The sequence below is a fragment of the Pseudorca crassidens genome, chromosome 4 (assembly GCF_039906515.1).
Source record: "Pseudorca crassidens isolate mPseCra1 chromosome 4, mPseCra1.hap1, whole genome shotgun sequence".
NCBI lineage: Eukaryota > Metazoa > Chordata > Mammalia > Artiodactyla > Delphinidae > Pseudorca > Pseudorca crassidens.
In genome coordinates, this window is record NC_090299.1 from 90,717,659 (window position 1) to 90,742,213 (window position 24,555).

Below are 24,555 nucleotides of genomic sequence, written 5' to 3' on the forward strand. Positions count from 1 at the left end.
ATCTAAAAAACAAAGCAACAGAGCCTAGGGCACTTCCACTTATGGTCCTATAGCTTAGGGAAATTAAAATCAAAAAGACACAACCACCCCAATGTTTGGGACAGCTCTGTTTACAAGAACCTCGTTTACGGTACAAGTTCAATATCACAGAAAGCGAAAAATGGATCAAGAAGTTGTGGTACTTACGTACAATGCAATATCACTCAGCAATGAAATCTATGTCATCAGGCCCGTAGCAGCATAATGAGTGGATTCAGGTACGATGATTCTAAGTGAAATAAGTCACACAGAAAAAGAAACATCATAAGATATCTCTACCACATGGAATGTAAACTTGGCTACACAGGAACTGAATTACAAAACAGAACAGGGTCTCAAATGTAGAAAACCGACTTATGCTTGCTTAAGAGGAAAGTTGAGTTGGGGTGCTACATAAAACCAAAGATTGAAATTAGCACAGATACTGTTCCATAAGCCAAATATGTAATAGACAAGAGCTACTCCTTGCTCAACGAAGTGGACTCTACACCCCATATTAAACGCCCAAGAATATACCTGACTAGTAAGAATCTTAAAACCTATGGATTTATATGTCTCCGAAAGAGAATCAAGCGTGTGTACAGCGGCATAAACGCAGCAGTGATATTATTGGTGAGGTTCGGTGGACAAATGCAGACCCTTTGAAGTCATATTGCATGGTACCCATTCCATGGGTCTCAACTCTCCAGGTTTAAGGGATTCTTCCTTCAGCTAAAACATGCATGTGGAACCCAGACTATGATCCACCGTGTGATAGGGAAACGTGTTCAATTGTGTCAGTTTTCGTCCCCTGGTACTCGGGTGCAACATTCCAGACGCTTTACTAACACTCTCCCCACTTGGAGAGTCAGTGCCTTTAACCTCCTGTTTGGCCCAGTTTGCAATTTCTGCGGAAAATGAACAGGAATAGGGAGAACCAATGAGAGACTAGCTGGAGGTGTCTGGACGGGCAAATTTAACTCTCATTTCCCACCAGGAAGAGGAATTAACCAAAGGCTCAGTGTGCCATGCCGGAACCACACTAGGGCCTGAAGCAATGCTGCGGTGTTGCGGCCAGCTCACAAGAAAGCGAGTTGAAGAAAGGAGCTCAGGGGCACTGTCATTCACATACCTGCAGAGTTATAAATGACAGCTATCGTCCAAAAATATATTGAAGTAAGGCTGCCAAGAGGACTTGAAAGCGGGGCAGAATTGCAGGAAACCGATTTCAGGAGGTAGACTGGAATTGCATGTAAAGCATAGGAAAAGAGGCAGAACGTCCACAATGATGCACTTGGCCAAAAAGGGCGTATGCGTTTTTTCCTGAATACATTCAGGAAAAAACGCATACGCCCTTTTTGGCCAACCAAGCAAGCTTGCAAAGGAAATCTGCACTACAATGAAGTCTCACTGCCCCCCGGTCAAAAGGGCCATCTGAAAAAAGTGTAAAATCCAGAAAGGCAGGACAGGCCATGGAGAACTGGGAGCCTTGTTATGCTCATGGGCGGGATGTAAATTGCCAACAGCCACTCTGGAGAAGTGTATGGTGTTTCCTGAAACATCTAAAAAACGAAGCAACAGAGCCTAGGGCACTTCCACTTATGGTCCTATAGCTTAGAGAAATTAAAATCAAAAAGACATAGCCACCCCAAAGTTTGGACGGCTCTGTTTACAAGAACTTCGTTTACGGTACAAGTTCAATATCACAGAAAGTGAAAAATGGATAAAGAAGTTGTGGTACTTACCTACAATGCAATATCACTCAGCAATGAAATCGATGTCATCAGGCCCATAGTAGCATAATGAGTGGATTCAGGTACGATGATTCTAAGTGAAATAAGTCACACAGAAAAAGAAACATCATAAGATATCACTACTACACGGAATGTAAACTTGGCTACACAGGAACTGAATTACAAAACAGAACAGGGTCTCAAATGTAGAAAAACATCTTATGCTTGCTTAAGGGGAAAGGTGAGTTGGGGTGCTGCATAAAACCAGAGATTGAAATTAGAACAGATACCGTTCCATAAGCCAAATATGTAATAGACAAGAGCTACTCATTGCTCAACGAAGTGGACTCAACACCCCATATTAAACGCATAAGAATATACCTGACTAGTAAGAATCTTAAAACCTATGGATTTATATGTCTCCAAAAGAGAATCAACCATGTGTACAGCGGCATAAATGCAGCAGTGTTACGATTGGTGAGGTTCGGTGAGCAAATGCAGACCCTTTCAAGTCATATTGCATGGTACCCATTCCATGGGTCTCAACTCTCCAGGTTTAAGGGATTCTTCCTTCAGCTAAAACATGCATGTGGAACCCAAAGTATGATCCACCGTGTGATCGGGAAACGTGTTCAAATGTGACTCAGTTTTCGTCCCCCGGTACTCGGGTGCAACATTCCAGACGCTTTACTAACACTCTCCCCACTTGGAGAGTCAGTGCCTTTAACCTCCTGTTTGGCCCAGTTTGCAATTTTTGCGGAAAATGAACAGGAATAGGGAGAACCAATGAGAGACTAGCTGGAGGTGTCTGGACGGGCAAATTTAACTCTCATTTCCCACCAGGAAGAGGAATTAACCAAAGGCTCAGCGTGCTATGCCGGAACCACACTTGGGCCTGAAGCAATGCTGCGGTGTTGCGGCCAGCTCACAAGAAAACGAGTTGAAGAAAGGAGCTCAGGGGCACTGTCATTCACATACCTGCAGAGTTATAAATGACAGCTATCGTCCAAAAATATATTGAAGTAAGGCTGCCAAGAGGACTTGAAAGCGGGGCAGAATTGCAGGAAACCGATTTCAGGAGGTAGACTGGAATAGCATGTAAAGCATAGGAAAAGAGGCAGAACTTCCACAATGATGCACTTGGCCAAAAAGGGCGTATGCGTTTTTTCCTGAATATATTCAGGAAAAAACGCATACGCCCTTTTTGGCCAACCAAGCAAGCTTGCAAAGGAAATCTGCACTACAATGAAGTCTCACTGCCCTCGGTCAAAAGGGCCATCTGAAAAAAGTGTAAAATCCAGAAAGGCAGGACAGGCCATGGAGAACTGGGAGCCTTGTTATGCTCATGGGCGGGATGTAAATTGCCAACAGCCACTCTGGAGAAGTGTATGGTGTTTCCTGAAACATCTAAAAAACAAAGCAACAGAGCCTAGGGCACTTCCACTTATGGTCCTATAGCTTAGGGAAATTAAAATCAAAAAGACACAGCCACCCCAAAATTTGGGAAGGCTCTGTTTACAAGAACCTCGTTTACAGTATAAGTTCAAAATCACAGAAAGTGAAAAATGGATAAAGAAGTTGTGGTACTTACGTACAATGCAGTATCACTCAGCAATGAAATCTATGTCATCAGGCCCATAGCAGCATAATGAGTGGATTCAGGTACGATGATTCTAAGTGAAATAAGTCACACAGAAAAAGAAACATCATAAGATATCTCTACCACATGGAATGTAAACTTGGCTACACAGGAACTGAATTACAAAACAGAACAGGATCTCAAATGTAGAAAACCGACTTATGCTTCCTTAAGGGATAAGGTGAGTTGGGGTGCTGCATAAAACCAGAGATTGAAATTAGCACAGATACCGTTCCATAAGCCAAATATGTAATAGACAAGAACTACTCCTTGCTCAACGAAGTGGACTCAACACCCCATATTAAACGCCTAAGAATATACCTGACTAGTAAGAATCTTAAAAGCTATGGATTTATATGTCTCCGAAAGAGAATCAAGGGTGTGTACAGCGGCATAAACGCAGCAGTGATAGGATTGGTGAGGATCGGTGAGCAAATGCAGACCCTTTGAAGTCATACTACATGGTACCCATTCAATGGGTCTCAACTCTCCAGGTTTAAGGGATTCTTCCTTCAGCTAAAACATGCATGTGGTACCCAGAGTATGATCCACCGTGTGATCGGGAAACGTGTTCAAATGTGTCTCAGTTTTCGTCCCCTGGTACTCGGGTGCAACATTCCAGACGCTTTACTAACACTCTCCCCACTTGGAGAGTCAGTGCCTTTAACCTCCTGTTTGGCCCAGTTTGCAATTTCTGCGGAAAATGAACAGGAATAGGGAGAACCAATGAGAGACTAGCTGGAGGTGTCTGGACGGGCAAAATTAACTCTCATTTCCCACCAGGAAGAGGAATTAACCAAAGGCTCAGCGTGCCATGCCGGAACCACACTAGGGCCTGAAGCAATCCTGCGGTGTTGCGACCAGCTCACAAGAAAGCGAGTTGAAGAAAGGAGCTCAGGGGCACTGTCATTCACAAACCTGCAGAGTTATAAATGACAGCTTTCGTCCAAAAATATATTGAAGTAAGGCTGCCAAGAGGACTTGAATCGGGGGCAGAATTGCAGGAAACCGATTTCAGGAGGTAGACTGGAATTGCATGTAAAGCATAGGAAAAGAGGCAGAACGTCCACAATGATGCACTTGGCCAAAAAGGGCGTATGCGTTTTTACCTGAATATATTCAGGAAAAAACGCATACGCACTTTTTGGCCAACCAAGCAAGATTGCAAAGGAATTCTGCACTACAATGAAGTCTCACTGCCCTCCAGTCAAAAGGACCATCTGAAAAAAGTGTAAAATCCAGAAAGGCAGGACAGGCCACAGAGAACTGTGAGCCTTGTTATGCTGATGGGCGGGATGTGAATTGCCAACAGCCACTCTGGAGAAGTGTATGGTGTTTCCTGAAACATCTAAAAAACAAAGCAACAGAGCGTAGGGCACTTCCACTTATGGTCCTATAGCTTAGGGAAATTAAAATCAAAAAGACACAGCCACCCCAAAGTTTGGGAAGGCTCTGTTTACAAGAACCTCGTTTACAGTACAAGTTCAAAATCACAGAAAGTGAAAAATGGATAAAGAAGTTGTGGTACTTACGTACAATGCAATATCACTCAGCAATGAAATCTATGTCATCAGGCCCATAGCAGCATAATGAGTGGATTCAGGTACGATGATTCTAAGTGAAATAAGTCACACAGAAAAAGAAACATCATAAGATATCTCTACCACATGGAATGTAAACTTGGCTACACAGGAACTGAATTACAAAACAGAACAGGGTTTCAAATGTAGAAAACCGACTTATGCTTGCTTAAGGGGAAAGGTGAGTTGGGGTGCTGCATAAAAACAGAGATTGAAATTAGAACAGATACCGTTCCATAAGCCAAATATGTAATAGACAAGAGCTACTGCTTGCTCAACGAAGTGGACTCTACACCCCATATTAAACGCGTAAGAATATACCTGACTAGTAAGAATCTTAAAACCTATGGATTTATATGTCTCAGAAAGAGAATCAAGCGTGTGTACAGTGGCATAAATGCAGCAGTGATAGGATTGGTGAGGTTCGGTGAGCAAATGCAGACCCTTTGAAGTCATATTGCATGGTACCCATTGCAGGGGTCTCAACTCTCCAGGTTTAAGGGATTCTTCCTTCAGCTAAAACATGCATGTGGAACCCAGAGTATGATCCACCATGTGATCGGGAAACGTGTTCAAATGTGTCTCAGTTTTCGTCCCCTGGTACTCGGGTGCAACATTCCAGACGCTTTACTAACACTCTCCCCACTTGGAGAGTCAGTGCCTTTAACCTCCTGTTTGGCCCAGTTTGCAATTTCTGCGGAAAATGAACAGGAATAGGGAGAACCAATGAGAGACTAGCTGGAGGTGTCTGGACGGGCAAATTTAACTCTCATTTCCCACCAGGAAGAGGAATTAACCAAAGGCTCAGCGTGCCATGCCAGAACCACACTAGGGCCTGAAGCAATGCTGCGGTGTTTCGGCCAGCTCACAAGAAAGCGAGTTGAAGAAAGGAGCTCAGGGGCACTGTCATTCACATACCTGCAGAGTTATAAATGACAGCTATCGTCCAAAAATATATTGAAGTAAGGCTGCCAAGAGGACTTGAAAGCGGGGCAGAATTGCAGGAAACCGATTTCAGGAGGTAGACTGGAATTGCATGTAAAGCAAAGGAAAAGAGGCAGAACGTCCACAATGATGCAATTGGCCAAAAGGGGCGTATGCGTTTTTTCCTGAATATATTCAAGAAAAAACGCATACGCCCTTTTTGGCCAACCAAGCAAGCTTGCAAAGGAAATCTGCACTACAATGAAGTCTCACTGGCCCCCAGTCAAAAGGGCCATCTGATAAAAGTGTAAAATCCAGAAAGGCAGGACAGGCCATGGAGAACTGGGAGCCTTGTTATGCTGATGGGCGGGATGTAAATTGCCAACAGCCACTCTGGAGAAGTGTATGGTGTTTCCTGAAACATCTAAAAAACAAAGCAACAGAGCCTAGGGCACTTCCACTTATGGTCCTATAGCTTAGGGAAATTAAAATCAAAAAGACACAGCCAACCCAAAGTTTGGGACAGCTCTGTTTACAAGAACCTCGTTTACGGTACAAGTTCAATATCGCAGAAAGCGAAAAATGGGTAAAGAAGTTGTGGTACTTACGTACAATGCAATATCACGCAGCAATGAAATCTATGTCATCAGGCCAATAGCAGCATAATGAGTGGATTCAGGTACGATGATTCTAAGTGAAATAAGTCACACAGAAAAAGAAACATCATAAGATATCACTACTACACGGAATGTAAACTTGGCTACACAGGAACTGAATTACAAAACAGAACAGGGTCTCAAATGTAGAAAAGCAACTTATGCTTGCTTAAGGGGAAAGGTGAGTTGGGGTGCTGCATAAAACCAGAGATTGAAATTAGAATGGATACCGTTCCATAAGACAAATATGTAATAGACAAGAGCTACTCATTGCTCAACGAAGTGGACTCAACACCCCATATTAAACGCATAAGAATATACCTGACTAGTAAGAATCTTAAAACCTATGGATTTATATATCTCCGAAAGAGAATCAAGCGTGTGTACAGCGGCATAAACGCAGCAGTGTTAGGATTGGTGAGGTTCGGTGAGCAAATGCAGACCCTTTGAAGTCATATTGCATGGTACCCATTCCATGGGTCTCAACTCTCCAGGTTTAAGGGATTCTACCTTCAGCTAAAACATGCATGTGGAACCCAGAGTATGATCCACCGTGTGATCGGGAAACGTGTTCAAATGTGTCTCAGTTTTCGTCCCCCGGTACTCGGGTGCAACATTCCAGACGCTTTACTAACACTCTCCCCACTTGGAGAGTCAGTGCCTTTAACCTCCTGTTTGGCCCAGTTTGCATTTTCTGCGGAAAATGAATAGGAATAGGGAAAACCAATGAGAGACTAGCTCTAGGTGTCTGGACGGGCAAATTTAACTCTCATTGCCCACCAGGAAGAGGAATTAACCAAAGGCTCAGCGTGCCATTCTGGAACCACACTAGGGCCTGAAGCAATGCTGCGGTGTTGCGGCCCGCTCACAAGAAAGCGAGTTGAAGAAAGGAGCTCAGGGGCACTGTCATTCACAAACCTGCAGAGTTATAAATGACAGCTATCGTCCAAAAATATATTGAAGTAAGGCTGCCAAGAGGACTTGAACGCTGGGCAGAATTGCAGGAAACCGATTTCAGGAGGTAGACTGGAATTGCATGTAAAGCAAAGGAAAAGAGGCAGAACGTCCACAATGATGCAATTGGCCAAAAGGGGCGTATGCGTTTTTTCCTGAATATATTCAAGAAAAAACGCATACGCCCTTTTTGGCCAACCAAGCAAGCTTGCAAAGGAAATCTGCACTACAATGAAGTCTCACTGGCCCCCAGTCAAAAGGGCCATCTGATAAAAGTGTAAAATCCAGAAAGGCAGGACAGGCCATGGAGAACTGGGAGCCTTGTTATGCTGATGGGCGGGATGTAAATTGCCAACAGGCACTCTGGAGAAGTGTATGGTGTTTCCTGAAACATCTAAAAAACAAAGCAACAGAGCCTAGGGCACTTCCACTTATGGTCCTATAGCTTAGGGAAATTAAAATCAAAAAGACACAGCCAACCCAAAGTTTGGGACGGCTCTGTTTACAAGAACCTCGTTTACGGTACAAGTTCAATATCGCAGAAAGCGAAAAATGGGTAAAGAAGTTGTGGTACTTACGTACAATGCAATATCACGCAGCAATGAAATCTATGTCATCAGGCCAATAGCAGCATAATGAGTGGATTCAGGTACGATGATTCTAAGTGAAATAAGTCACACAGAAAAAGAAACATCATAAGATATCACTACTACACGGAATGTAAACTTGGCTACACAGGAACTGAATTACAAAACAGAACAGGGTCTCAAATGTAGAAAACCAACTTATGCTTGCTTAAGGGGAAAGGTGAGTTGGGGTGCTGCATAAAACCAGAGATTGAAATTAGAATGGATACCGTTCCATAAGACAAATATGTAATAGACAAGAGCTACTCATTGCTCAACGAAGTGGACTCAACACCCCATATTAAACGCATAAGAATATACCTGACTAGTAAGAATCTTAAAACCTATGGATTTATATGTCTCCGAAAGAGAATCAAGCGTGTGTACAGCGGCATAAACGCAGCAGTGTTAGGATTGGTGAGGTTCGGTGAGCAAATGCAGACCCTTTGAAGTCATATTGCATGGTACCCATTCCATGGGTCTCAACTCTCCAGGTTTAAGGGATTCTAACTTCAGCTAAAACATGCATGTGGAACCCAGAGTATGATCCACCGTGTGATCGGGAAACGTGTTCAAATGTGTCTCAGTTTTCGTCCCCCGGTACTCGGGTGCAACATTCCAGACGCTTTACTAACACTCTCCCCACTTGGAGAGTCAGTGCCTTTAACCTCCTGTTTGGCCCAGTTTGCAATTTCTGCGGAAAATGAATAGGAATAGGGAAAACCAATGAGAGACTAGCTCTAGGTGTCTGGACGGGCAAATTTAACTCTCATTGCCCACCAGGAAGAGGAATTAACCAAAGGCTCAGCGTGCCATTCTGGAACCACACTAGGGCCTGAAGCAATGCTGCGGTGTTGCGGCCCGCTCACAAGAAAGCGAGTTGAAGAAAGGAGCTCAGGGGCACTGTCATTCACAAACCTGCAGAGTTATAAATGACAGCTATCGTCCAAAAATATATTGAAGTAAGGCTGCCAAGAGGACTTGAAAGCGGGGCAGAATTGCAGGAAACCGATTTCAGGAGGTAGACTGGAATTGCATGTAAAGCATAGGAAAAGAGGCAGAACGTCCACAATGATGCACTTGGCCAAAAAGGGCGTATGCGTTTTTTCCTGAATATATTCAGGAAAAAACGCATACGCCATTTTTGGCCAACCAAGCAAGCTTGCAAAGGGAATCTGCACTACAATGAAGTCTCACTACCCCGCGGGCCAAAGGGCCATCTGAAAAAAGTATAAAATCCTGCAAAGCAGGACAGGCCATGGAGAACTGGGAGCCTTGTTATGCTGATGGGCAGGATGTAAATTGCCAACAGCCACTCTGGAGAAGTGTATGGTGTTTCCTGAAACATCTAAAAAACAAAACAACAGAGCCTAGGGCACTTCCACTTATGGTCCTATAGCTTAGGGAAATTAAAATCAAAAAGACACAGCCACCCCAAAGTTTGGGACGGTTCTGTTTACAGGAACCTCGTTTACGGTACAAGTTCAATATCACAGAAAGTGAAAAATGGATAAAGAAGTTGTGGTACTTACCTACAATGCAATATCACTCAGCAATGAAATCTATGTCATCAGGCCCATAGCAGCATAATGAGTGGATTCAGGTACGATGATTCTAAGTGAAAAAAGTCACAGAGAAAAAGAAACATCATAAGATATCACTACTACACGGAATGTAAACTTGGCTACACAGGAACTGAATTACAAAACAGAACAGGGTCTCAAATGTAGAAAACCAACTTATGCATCCTTAAGGGGAAAGGTGAGTTGGGGTGCTGCATAAAACCAGACATTGAAATTAGCACAGATATCGTTCCATAAGCCAAATATGTAATAGAAAAGAGCTACACTTGCTCAACGAAGTGGACTCAACACCCCATATTAAACGCCTAAGAATATACCTGACTAGTAAGAATCTTAAAACCTATGGATTTATATATCTCCGAAAGAGAATCAAGCGTGTGTATAGCGGCATAAACGCAGCAGTGATACGATTGATGAGGTTCGGTGAGCAAATGCAGACCCTTTGAAGTCATATTGCATGGTACCCATTCCATGGGTCTCAACTCTCCAGGTTTAAGGGATTCTTCCTTCAGCTAAAACATGCATGTGGAACCCAGAGTATCATCCACCGTGTGATCGGGAAACGTGTTCCAATGTGTCAGTTTTCGTCCCCTGGTACTCGGGTGCAACATTCCAGACGCTTTACTAACACTCTCCCCACTTGGAGAGTCAGTGCCTTTAACCTCCTGTTTGGCCCAGTTTCCAATTTCTGCGGAAAATGAACAGGAATAGGGAGAACCAATGAGAGACTAGCTGGAGGTGTCTGGATGGGCAAATTTAACTCTCATTTCCCACCAGGAAGAGGAATTAACCAAAGGCTCAGCGTGCCATGCCGGAACAACACTAGGGCCTGAAGCGATGCTGTGGTGTTGCGGCCAGCTAACAAGAAAGCAAGTTGAAGAAAGGAGCTCAGGGGCACTTTAATTCACAACACTGCAGAGTTATAAATGACAGCTGTCGTCCAAAAATATATTGAAGTAAGGCTGCCAAGAGGACTTGAAAGCGGGGCAGAATTGCAGGAAACCGATTTCAGGAAGTAGACTGGAATTGCATGTAAAGCATAGGAAAAGAGGCAGAACGTCCACAATGATGCACTTGGCCAAAAAGGGCATATGCGATTTTTCCTCAAGAAAAAAAGCCTAAGCCCTTTTTGGCCAACCAAGCAAGCTTGCAAAGGAACTCTGCACTACAATGAAGTCTCACTGCCCCCGGTCAAAAGGGCCATCTGAAAAAAGTGTAAAATCCAGAAAGGCAGGACAGGCCATGGAGAATTGGGAGCCTTGTTATGCTCATGGGCGGGATGTAAATTGCCAACAGCCACTCTGGAGAAGTGTATGGTGTTTCCTGAAACATCTAAAAAACAAAGCAACAGAGCCTAGGGCACTTCCACTTATGGTCCTATAGCTTAGGGAAATTAAAATCAAAAAGACACAGCCACCCCAAAATTTGGGAAGGCTCTGTTTACAAGAACCTCGTTTACAGTATAAGTTCAAAATCACAGAAAGTGAAAAATGGATAAAGAAGTTGTGGTACTTACGTACAATGCAGTATCACTCAGCAATGAAATCTATGTCATCAGGCCCATAGCAGCATAATGAGTGGATTCAGGTACGATGATTCTAAGTGAAATAAGTCACACAGAAAAAGAAACATCATAAGATATCTCTACCACATGGAATGTAAACTTGGCTACACAGGAACTGAATTACAAAACAGAACAGGATCTCAAATGTAGAAAACCGACTTATGCTTCCTTAAGGGATAAGGTGAGTTGGGGTGCTGCATAAAACCAGAGATTGAAATTAGCACAGATACCGTTCCATAAGCCAAATATGTAATAGACAAGAACTACTCCTTGCTCAACGAAGTGGACTCAACACCCCATATTAAACGCCTAAGAATATACCTGACTAGTAAGAATCTTAAAAGCTATGGATTTATATGTCTCCGAAAGAGAATCAAGCGTGTGTACAGCGGCATAAACGCAGCAGTGATAGGATTGGTGAGGATCGGTGAGCAAATGCAGACCCTTTGAAGTCATACTACATGGTACCCATTCAAAGGGTCTCAACTCTCCAGGTTTAAGGGATTCTTCCTTCAGCTAAAACATGCATGTGGTACCCAGAGTATGATCCACCGTGTGATCGGGAAACGTGTTCAAATGTGTCTCAGTTTTCGTCCCCTGGTACTCGGGTGCAACATTCCAGACGCTTTACTAACACTCTCCCCACTTGGAGAGTCAGTGCCTTTAACCTCCTGTTTGGCCCAGTTTGCAATTTCTGCGGAAAATGAACAGGAATAGGGAGAACCAATGAGAGACTAGCTGGAGGTGTCTGGACGGGCAAAATTAACTCTCATTTCCCACCAGGAAGAGGAATTAACCAAAGGCTCAGCGTGCCATGCCGGAACCACACTAGGGCCTGAAGCAATCCTGCGGTGTTGCGACCAGCTCACAAGAAAGCGAGTTGAAGAAAGGAGCTCAGGGGCACTGTCATTCACAAACCTGCAGAGTTATAAATGACAGCTATCGTCCAAAAATATATTGAAGTAAGGCTGCCAAGAGGACTTGAATCGGGGGCAGAATTGCAGGAAACCGATTTCAGGAGGTAGACTGGAATTGCATGTAAAGCATAGGAAAAGAGGCAGAACGTCCACAATGATGCACTTGGCCAAAAAGGGCGTATGCGTTTTTACCTGAATATATTCAGGAAAAAACGCATACGCACTTTTTGGCCAACCAAGCAAGATTGCAAAGGAATTCTGCACTACAATGAAGTCTCACTGCCCTCCAGTCAAAAGGACCATCTGAAAAAAGTGTAAAATCCAGAAAGGCAGGACAGGCCACAGAGAACTGGGAGCCTTGTTATGCTGATGGGCGGGATGTAAATTGCCAACAGCCACTCTGGAGAAGTGTATGGTGTTTCCTGAAACATCTAAAAAACAAAGCAACAGAGCCTAGGGCACTTCCACTTATGGTCCTATAGCTTAGGGAAATTAAAATCAAAAAGACACAGCCACCCCAAAGTTTGGGACGGCTCTGTTTACAAGAACCTCGTTTACGGTACAAGTTCAATATCGCAGAAAGCGAAAAATGGATAAAGAATGGGTGGTACTTACGTACAATGCAATATCACACAGCAATGAAATCTATGTCATCAGGCCCGTAGCTGCATAATGAGTGGATTCAGGTACGATGATTCGAAGTGAAATAAGTCACACAGAGAAAGAAACATCATAAGATATCACTACTACACGGAATGTAAACTTGGCTACACAGGAACTGAATTACAAAACAGAACAGTGTCTCAAATGTAGAAAACCAACTTATGCTTGCTGAAGGGGAAAGGTGAGTTGGGGTGCTGCATAAAACCAGACATTGAAATTAGCACAGATACCGTTCCATAAGCCAAATATGTAATAGACAAGAGCTACTCCTTGCTCAACGAAGTGGACTCAACACCACATATTAAACACCTAAGAATATACCTGACTAGTAATAATCTTAAAACCTATGGATTTATATGTCTCCGAAAGAGAATCAAGCGTGTGTACAGCGGAATAAATGCAACAGTGATAGGATTGGTGAGGATCGGTGAGCAAATGCAGACCCTTTGAAGTCATATTGCATGGTACCCATTCCATGGGTCTCAACTCTCCAGGTTTAAGGGATTTTTCCTTCAGCTAAAACATGCATGTGGAACCCAGAGTATGATCCACCATGTGATCGGGAAACGTGTTCAAATGTGTCTCAGTTTTCGTCCCCTGGTACTCGGGTGCAACATTCCAGACGCTTTACTAACACTCTCCCCACTTGGAGAGTCAGTGCCTTTAACCTCCTGTTTGGCCCAGTTTGCAATTTCTGCGGAAAATGAACAGGAATAGGGAGAACCAATGAGAGACTAGCTGGAGGTGTCTGGACGGGCAAATTTAACTCTCATTTCCCACCAGGAAGAGGAATTAAACAAAGGCTCAGCGTGCTATGCCGGAACCACACTAGGGCCTGAAGCAATCCTGCGGTGTTGCGGCCAGCTCACAAGAAAGCGAGTTGAAGAAAGGAGCTCAGGGGCACTGTCATTCTCATACCTGCAGAGTTATAAATGATAGCTATCGTCCAAAAATATATTGAAGTAAGGCTGCCAAGAGGACTTGAAAGCGGGGCAGAATTGCAGGAAACCGATTTCAGGAGGTAGACTGGAATTGCATGTAAAGCATAGGAAAAGAGGCAGAACGTCCACAATGATGCACTTGGCCAAAAAGGGCGTATGCGTTTTTTCCTGAATATATTCAGGAAAAAACGCATACGCCCTTTTTGGCCAACCAAGCAAGCTTGCAAAGGAAATCTGCACTACAATGAAGTCTCACTGCCCCCCGGTCAAAAGGGCCATCTGAAAAAAGTGTAAAATCCAGAAAGGCAGGACAGGCCATGGAGAACTGGGAGCCTTGTTATGCTGATGGGTGGGATGTAAATTGCCAACAGCCACTCTGGAGAAGTGTATGGTGTTTCCTGAAACATCTAAAAAACAAAGCAACAGAGCCTAGGGCACTTCCACTTATGGTCCTATAGCTTAGGGAAATTAAAATCAAAAAGACTCAGCCACCCCAAAGTTAGGGACAGCTCTGTTTACAAGAACCTCATTTATGGTCCAAGTTCAATATCACAGAAAGCGAAAAATGGATAAAGAAGTTGTGGTACTTACGTACAATGCAATATCACTCAGCAATGAAATCTATGTCATCAGGCCCGTAGCAGCATAATGAGTGGATTCAGGTACGATGATTCTAAGTGAAATAAGTCACACAGAAAAACAAACATCATAAGATATCACTACTACAAGGAATGTAAACTTGGCTACACAGGAACTGAATTACAAAACAGAACAGGGTCTCAAATGTAGAAAACCAACTTATGCTTGCTTAAGGCGAAAGGTGAGTTGGGGTGCTGCATAAAACCAGAGATTGAAATTAGAACAGATACCGTTCCATAAGCCAAATATTTAATAGACAAGAGCTACTCCTTGCTCAACGAAGTGGACTCTACACCCCATATTAAACGCGTAAGAATATACCTGACTAGAAAGAATCTTAAAACCTATGGATTTATATGTCTCCGAAAGAGAATCAAGCGTGTGTATAGTGTCATAAACGCAGCAGTGATAGGATTGGTGAGGTTCGGTGAGCAAATGCAGACCCTTTGAAGTCATATTGCATGGTACCCATTCCATGGGTCTCAACTCTCCAGGTTTAAGGGATTCTTCCTTCAGCTAAAACATGCATGTGGAACCCAGAGTATGATCCACCGTGTGATCGGGAAACGTGTTCAAATGTGTCTCAGTTTTCATCCCCCGGTACTCGGGTGCAACATTCCAGACGCTTTACTAACACTCTCCCCACTTGGAGAGTCAGTGCCTTTAACCTCTTGTTTGGCCCAGTCTGCAATTTCTGCGGAAAATGAACAGGAATAGGGAGAACCAATGAGAGACTAGCTGGAGGTGTCTGGACGGGCAAAGTTAACTCTCATTTCCCACCAGGAAGAGGAATTAACCAAAGGCTCAGCATGTCATGCCGGAACCACACTAGGGCCTGAAGCAATGCTGCGGTGTTGCGGCCAGCTCACAAGAAAGCGAGTTGAAGAAAGGAGCTCAGGGGCACTGTCATTCACAAACCTGCAGAGTTATAAATGACAGCTATCGTCCAAAAATATATTGAAGTAAGGCTGCCAAGAAGACTTGAACGCTGGGCAGAATTGCAGGAAACCGATTTCAGGAGGTAGACTGGAATTGCATGTAAAGCAAAGGAAAAGAGGCAGAACGTCCACAATGATGCACTTGGCCAAAAAGGGCGTATGCGTTTTTTCCTGAATATATTCAGGAAAAAACGCATACGCCCTTTTTGGCCAACCAAGCAAGCTTGCAAAGGAAATCTGCACTACAATGAAGTCTCACTGCCCCCCGGTCAAAAGGGCCATCTGAAAAAAGTGTAAAATCCAGAAAGGCAGGACAGGCAATGGAAACCTGGGAGTCTTATTATGCTCATGGGTGGGATGTAAATTGCCAACAGCCACTCTGGAGAAGTGTATGGTGTTTCCTGAAACATCTACAAAACAAAGCAACAGAGCCTAGGGCACTTCCACTTATGGTCCTATAGCTTAGGGAAATTAAAATCAAACAGACACAGCCACCACAAAGTTTGGGACGGCTCTGTTTACAAGAACCTCATTTACGGTACAAGTTCAATATCACAGAAAGCGAAAAATGGATAAAGAATTTGTGGTACTTACGTACAATGCAATATCACTCAGCAATGAAATCTATGTCATCAGGCCCGTAGCAGCATAATGAGTGGACTCAGGTACGATGATTCTAAGTGAAATAAGTCACAGAGAAAAAGAAACATCATAAGATATCACTACTACACGGAATGTAAACTTGGCTACACAGGAACTGAATTACAAAACAGAACAGGGTCTCAAATGTAGAAAACCAACTTATGCTTCCTTAAGGGATAAGGTGAGTTGGGGTGCTGCATAAAACCAGAGATTGAAATTAGCACAGATACCGTTCCATAAGCCAAATATGTAATAGACAAGAACTACTCCTTGCTCAACGAAGTGGACTCAACACCACATATTAAACGCCTAAGAATATACCTGACTAGTAAGAATCTTAAAACCTATGGATTTATATGTCTCCGAAAGAGAATCAAGCGTGTGTACAGCGGCATAAACGCAGCAGTGATAGGATTGGTGAGGATCGGTGGGCAAATGCAGACCCTTTGAAGTCATATTACATGGTACCCATTCAATGGGTCTCAACTCTCCAGGTTTAAGGGATTCTTCCTTCAGCTAAAACATGCATGTGGTACCCAGAGTATGATCCACTGTGTGATCGGGAAACGTGTTCAAATGTGTCTCAGTTTTCGTCCCCTGGTACTCGGGTTAAACATTCCAGACGCTTTACTAACACTCTCCCCACTTGGAGAGTCAGTGCCTTTAACCTCCTGTTTGGCCCAGTTTGCAATTTCTGCGGAAAATGAACAGGAATAGGGAGAACCAATGAGAGACTAGCTGGAGGTGTTTGCACGGGCAAATTTAACTGTCATTTCCCACCAGGAAGTGGAATTAAACAAAGGCTCAGTGTGCCATGCCGGAACCACACTAGGGCCTGAAGCAATCCTGCGGTGTTGCGGCCAGCTCACAAGACAGCGAGTTGAAGAAAGGAGCTCAGGGGCACTGTCATTCACAAACCTGCAGAGTTATAAATGACAGCTATCGTCCAAAAATATATTGAAGTAAGGCTGCCAAGAGGACTTGAATCGGGGGCAGAATTGCAGGAAACCGATTTCAGGAGGTAGACTGGAATTGCATGTAAAGCATAGGAAAAGAGGCAGAACGTCCACAATGATGCACTTGGCCAAAAAGTGCGTATGCGTTTTTTCCTGAATATATTCAGGAAAAAACGCATACGCACTTTTTGGACAACCAAGCAAGATTGCAAAGGAATTCTGCACTACAATGAAGTCTCACTGCCCTCCAGTCAAAAGGACCATCTGAAAAAAGTGTAAAATCCAGAAAGGCAGGACAGGCCACAGAGAACTGGGAGCCTTGTTATGCTGATGGGCGGGATGTAAATTGCCAACAGCCACTCTGGAGAAGTGTATGGTGTTTCCTGAAACATCTAAAAAACAAAGCAACAGAGCCTAGGGCACTTCCACTTATGGTCCTATAGCTTAGGGAAATTAAAATCAAAAAGACACAGCCACCCCAAAGTTTGGGACGGCTCTGTTTACAAGAACCTCGTTTACGGTACAAGTTCAATATCGCAGAAAGCGAAAAATGGATCAAGAAGTTGTGGTACTTACGTACAATGCAATATCACACAGCAATGAAATCTATGTCATCAGGCCCGTAGCTGCATAATGAGTGGATTCAGGTACGATGATTCGAAGTGAAATAAGTCACACAGAAAAAGAAACATCATAAGATATCACTACTACACGGAATGTAAACTTGGCTACACAGGAACTGAATTACAAAACAGAACAGGGTCTCAAATGTAGAAAACCATCTTATGCTTGCTTAAGGGGAAAGGTGAGTTGGGGTGCTGCATAAAACCAGAGATTGAAATTAGCACAGATACCGTTCCATAAGCCAAATATATAATAGACAAGAGCTACTCCTTGCTCAACGAAGTGGACTCTACACCCCATAATAAACGCCTAAGAATATACCTGACTAGGAAGAATCTTAAAACCTATGGATTTATATGTCTCCGAAAGAGAATCAAGCGTGTGTACAGCGGCATAAACGCAGCAGTGATAGGATTGGTGAGGATCGGTGAGCAAATGCAGACCCTTTGAAGTCATATTGCATGGTACCCATTCCATGGGTCTCAACTCTCCAGGTTTAAGGGATTCTTCCTTCAGCTAAAACATGCATGTGGAACCCAGAGTATGATCCACCGTGTGATCGGGAAACGTGTTCAATTGTGTCAGTTTTCGTCCCCTGGTACTCGGGTGCAACATTCCAGATGCTTTACTAACACTCTCCCCACTTGGAGAGTCAGTGCCTTTAACCTCCTGTTTGGCCCAGTTTGCAATTTCTGCAGAAAATGAACAGGAATAGGGAGAACCAATGAGAGACTAGCTGGAGGTGTCTGGACAGGCAAATTTAACTCTCATTTCCCACCAGGAAGAGGAATTAACCAAAGGCTCAGCGTGCCATGCCGGAACCACAGTAGGGCCTGAAGCAACCCTGCGGTGTTGCAGCCAGCTCACAAGAACGCGAGTTGAAGAAAAGAACTCAGGGGCACTGTCATTCACAAACCTGCAGAGTTATAAATGACAGCTATCGTCCAAAAATATACTGAAGTAAGGCTGCCAAGAGGACTTGAAAGCGGGGCAGAATTGCAGGAAACCGATTTCAGGAGGTAGACTGGAATTGCATGTAAAGCATAGAAAAAGAGGCAGAACGTCCACAATGATGCACTTGGCCAAAAAGGGCGTATGCGTTTTTTCCTGAATATATTCAGGAAAAAACGCATACGCCCTTTTTGGTCAACCAAGCAAGCTTACAAAGGAAATCTGCACTACAATGAAGTCTCACTGCCCCCCGGTCAAAAGGGCCATCTGAAAAAAGTGTAAAATCCAGAAAGGCAGGACAGGCCATGGAGAACTGGGAGCCTTGTTATGCTGATGGGCGGGATGTAAATTGCCAACAGCCACTCTGGAGAAGTGTATGGTGTTTCCTGAAACATCTAAAAAACAAAGCAACAGAGCCTAGGGCACTTCCACTTATGGTCCTATAGCTTAGGGAAATTAAAATCAAAAAGACACAGCCACCCCAAAGTTTGGGACGGCTCTGTTTACAAGAACCTCGTTTACGGTACAAGTTCAATATCGCAGAAAGCGAAAAATGGATAAAGAAGTTGTGGTACTTACGTACAATGCAATATCACTCAGCAATGAAATCTATGTCATGAGGCCCGTAGCAGCATAATGAGTGGATTCAGGTACGATGATTCTAAGTGAAATAAGTCACAGAGAAAAAGAAACATCATAAGACATCACTACTACATGGAATGTAAACTTGGCTACACAGGAACTGAATTACAAAACAGAACAGGGTCTCAAATGTAGAAAACCAACTTATGCTTGCTTAAGGGGAAAGGTGAGTTGGGGGTCTGCATAAAACCAGAGATTGAAATTAGCACAGATACCATTCCATAAGCCAAATATGTAATAGACAAGAGCTACTCCTTGCTCAACGAAGTGGACTCAACACCCCATATTAAACTCCTAAGAATATACCTGACTAGTAAGAATCTTAAAACCTATGGATGTATATGCTCCGAAAGAGAATCAAGCGTGTGTACAGCGGCATAAATGCAGCAGTGATAGGATTGGTGAGGTTCGGTGAGCAAATGCAGACCCTTTGAAGTCATATTGCATGGTACCCATTCCATGGATCTCAACTCTCCAGGTTTAAGGGATTCTTCCTTCAGCTAAAACATGCATGTGGAACCCAGAGTATCATCCACCGTGTGATCGGGAAACGTGTTCAAAGGTGTCTCAGTTTTCGTCCCCTGGTACTCGGGTGCAACATTCCAGACGCTTTACTAACACTCTCCCCACTTGGAGAGTCAGTGCCTTTAACCTCCTGTTTGTCCCAGTTTGTAATTTCTGCGGAAGATGAACAGGAATAGGGAGAACCAATGAGAGACTAGCTGGAGGTGTCTGGACGGGCAAATTTAACTCTCATTTCCCACCAGGAAGAGGAATTAAACAAAGGCTCAATGTGCCATGCCGGAACCACACTAGGGCCTGAAACAATCCTGCGGTGTTGCGGCCAGCTCACAAGAAAGCGAGTTGAAGAAAGGAGCTCAGGGGCACTGTCATTCACGAACATGCAGAGTTATAAATGACAGCTATCGTCCAAAAATATATTGAAGTAAGGCTGCCAAGAGGACTTGAAAGCGGGGCAGAATTGCAGGAAACCGATTTCAGGAGGTAGACTGGAATTGCATGTAAAGCATAGCAAAAGAGGCAGAACCTCCACAATGATGCACTTGGCCAAAAAGGGCGTATGCGTTTTTTCCTGAATATATTCAGGAAAAAACGCATACGCCCTTTTTGGCCAACCAAGCAAGCTTGCAAAGGAAATCTGCACTACAATGAAGTCTCACTGCCCCCCGATCAAAAGGGCCATCTGAAAAAAGTGTAAAATCCAGAAAGGCAGGACAGGCCATGGAGAATTGGGAACCTTGTTATGCTGATGTGTGGAATGTAAATTGCGAACAGCCACTCTGGAGAAGTGTATGGTGTTTCCTGACACATCTAAAAAGCAAAGCAACAGAGCCTAGGGCACTTCCACTTATGGTCCTATAGCTTAGGGAAATTAAAATCAAAAAGACACAGCCACCCCAAAGTTTGGGACGGCTCTGTTTACAAGAACCTTGTTTACGGTACAAGTTCAGTATCACACAAAGTGAAAAATGGATAAAGAAGTTGTGGTAATTAAGTACAATGCAATATCACGCAGCAATGAAATCTATGTCATCAGGCCCATAGCAGCATAACGAGTGGATTCAGGTACGATGATTCTAAGTGAAATAAGTCTCAGAGAAAAAGAAACATCATAAGATATCACTACTACACGGAATGTAAACTTGGCTACACAGGAACTGAATTACAAAACAGAACAGGGTCTCAAATGTAGAAAACGGACTTATGCTTGCTTAAGAGGAAAGGTGAGTTGGGGTGCTGCATAAAACCAAAGATTGAAATTAGCACAGATACCGTTCCATAAGCCAAATATGTAATAGACAAGAGCTACTCCTTGCTCAACGAATTGGACTCTACACCCCATATTAAACGCCTAAGAATATACCTGACTAGTAAGAATCTTAAAACCTATGGATTTATATGTCTCCGAAAGAGAATCAAGCGTGTGTACAGCGGCATAAACACAGCAGTGATATTATTGGTGAGGTTCGGTGGACAAATGCAGACCCTTTGAAGTCATATTGCATGGTACCCACTCCATGGGTCTCAACTCTCCAGGTTTAAGGGATTCTTCCTTCAGCTAAAACATGCATGTGGAATCCAGAGTATGATCCACCGTGTGATCGGGAAACGTGTTCAATTGTGTCAGTTTTCGTCCCCTGGTACTCGGGTGCAACATTCCAGACGCTTTACTAACACTCTCCCCACTTGGAGAGTCAGTGCCTTTAACCTCCTGTTTGGCCCATTTTGCAATGTCTGCGGAAAATGAACAGGAATAGGGAGAACCAATGAGAGACTAGCTGGAGGTGTCTGGACGGGCAAATTTAACTCTCATTTCCCACCCGGAAGAGGAATTAACCAAAGGCTCAGTGTGCCATGCCAGAACCACACTAGGGCCTGAAGCAATACTGCGGTGTTGCGGCCAACTCACAAGAAAGCGAGTTGAAGAAAGGAGCTCAGGGGCACTGTAATTCACATACCTGCAGAGTTATAAATGACAGCTATCGTCCAAAAATATATTGAAGTAAGGCTGCCAAGAGGACTTGAAAGCGGGGCAGAATTGCAGGAAACCGATTTCAGGAGGTAGACTGGAATTGCATGTAAAGCATAGGAAAAGAGGCAGAACATCCACAATGATGCACTTGGCCAAAAAGGGTGTATGCGTTTTTTCCTGAATACATTCAGGAAAAAACGCATACGCCCTTTTTGGCCAACCAAGCAAGCTTGCAAAGGAAATCTGCACTACAATGAAGTCTCACTGCCCCCTGGTCAAAAGGGCCATCTGAAAAAAGTGTAAAATCCAGAAAGGAAGGACAAGCCATGGAGAATTGGGAGCCTTGTTATGCTGATGGGCGGGATGTAAATTGCCAACAGCCACTCTGGAGAAGTGTATGGTGTTTCCTGAAACATCTAAAAAACAAAGCAACAGAGCCTAGGGCACTTCCATTTATGGTCCTATAGCTTAGGGAAATTAAAATCAAAAAGACACAGCCACCCCAATGTTTGGGACGGCTCTGTTTACAAGAACCTCGTTTACAGTACAAGTACAAAATCACAGAAAGTGAAAAATGGATAAAGAAGTTGTGGTACTTACGTACAATGCAATATCACTCAGCAATGAAATCTATGTCATCAGGCCCATAGCAGCATAATGAGTGGATTCAGGTACGATGATTCTAAGTGAAATAAGTCACACAGAAAAAGAAACATCATAAGATATCACTACTACACGGAATGTAACCTTGGCTACACAGGAACTGAATTACAAAACAGAACAGGGTCTCAAATGTAGAAAACCAACTTATGCTTGCTTAAGGGGAAAGGTGAGTTGGGGTGCTGCATAAAACCAGAGATTGAAATTAGCACAGATACCGTTCCATAAGCCAAATATGTAATAGACAAGAGCTACTCCTTGCTCAACGAAGTGGACTCTACACCCCATAATAAACGCCTAAGAATATACCTGACTAGGAAGAATCTTAAAACCTATGGATTTATATGTCTCCGAAAGAGAATCAAGCGTGTGTACAGCGGCATAAACGCAGCAGTGATAGAGTTGGTGAGGTTCGGTGGACAAATGCAGACCCTTTGAAGTCATATTGCATGGTACCCATTCCATGGGTCTCAACTCTCCAGGTTTAAGGGATTCTTCCTTCAGCTAAAACATGCATCTGGAACCCAGAGTATGATCCACCGTGTGATCAGGAAATGTGTTCAATTGTGTCAGTTTTCGTCCCCTGGTACTCGGGTGCAACATTCCAGATGCTTTACTAACACTCTCCCCACTTGGAGAGTCAGTGCCTTTAACCTCCTGTTTGGCCCAGTTTGCAATTTCTGCAGAAAATGAACAGGAATAGGGAGAACCAATGAGAGACTAGCTGGAGGTGTCTGGACAGGCAAATTTAACTCTCATTTCCCAGCAGGAAGAGGAATTAACCAAAGGCTCAGCGTGCCATGCCGGAACCACAGTAGGGCCTGAAGCAATCCTGCGGTGTTGCGGCCAGCTCACAAGAAAGCGAGTTGAAGAAAAGAACTCAGGGGCACTGTCATTCACAAACCTGCAGAGTTATAAATGATAGCTATCGTCCAAAAATATATTGAAGTAAGTCTGCCAAGAGGACTTGAAAGCGGGGCAGAATTGCAGGAAACCGATTTCAGGAGGTAGACTGGAATTGCATGTAAAGCATAGGAAAAGAGGCAGAACGTCCACAATGATGCACTTGGCCAAAAAGGGCGTATGCGTTTTTTCCTGAATATATTCAGGAAAAAACGCATACGCCCTTTTTGGTCAACCAAGCAAGCTTACAAAGGAAATCTGCACTAAAATGAAGTCTCACTGCCCCCCGGTCAAAAGGGCCATCTGAAAAAAGTGTAAAATCCAGAAAGGCAGGACAGGCCATGGAGAACTGGGAGCCTTGTTATGCTGATGGGCGGGATGTAAATTGCCAACAGCCACTCTGGAGAAGTGTATGGTGTTTCCTGAAACATCTAAAAAACAAAGCAACAGAGCCTAGGGCACTTCCACTTATGGTCCTATAGCTTAGGGAAATTAAAATCAAAAAGACACAGCCACCCCAAAGTTTGGGACGGCTCTGTTTACAAGAACCTCATTTACGGTACAAGTTCAATATCACAGAAAACGAAAAATGGATCAAGAAGTTGTGGTACTTACGTACAATGCAATATCACTCAGCAATGAAATCTATGTCATGAGGCCCGTAGCAGCATAATGAGTGGATTCAGGTATGATGATTCTAAGTGAAATAAGTCACAGAGAAAAAGAAACATCATAAGACATCACTACTACATGGAATGTAAACTTGGCTACACAGGAACTGAATTACAAAACAGAACAGGGTCTCAAATGTAGAAAACCAACTTATGCTTGCTTAAGGGGAAAGGTGAGTTGGGGGTCTGCATAAAACCAGAGATTGAAATTACAACAGATACCGTTCCATAAGCCAAATATGTAATAGACAAGAGCTACTCCTTGCTCAACGAAGTGGACTCAACACCCCATATTAAACTCCTAAGAATATACCTGACTAGTAAGAATCTTAAAACCTATGGATTTATATGCTCCGAAAGAGAATCAAGCGTGTGTACAGCGGCATAAATGCAGCAGTGATAGGATTGGTGAGGTTCGGTGAGCAAATGCAGACCCTTTGAAGTCATATTGCATGGTACCCATTCCATGGATCTCAACTCTCCAGGTTTAAGGGATTCTTCCTTCAGCTAAAACATGCATGTGGAACCCAGAGTATCATCCACCGTGTGATCGGGAAACGTGTTCAAAGGTGTCTCAGTTTTCGTCCCCTGGTACTCGGGTGCAACATTCCAGACGCTTTACTAACACTCTCCCCAC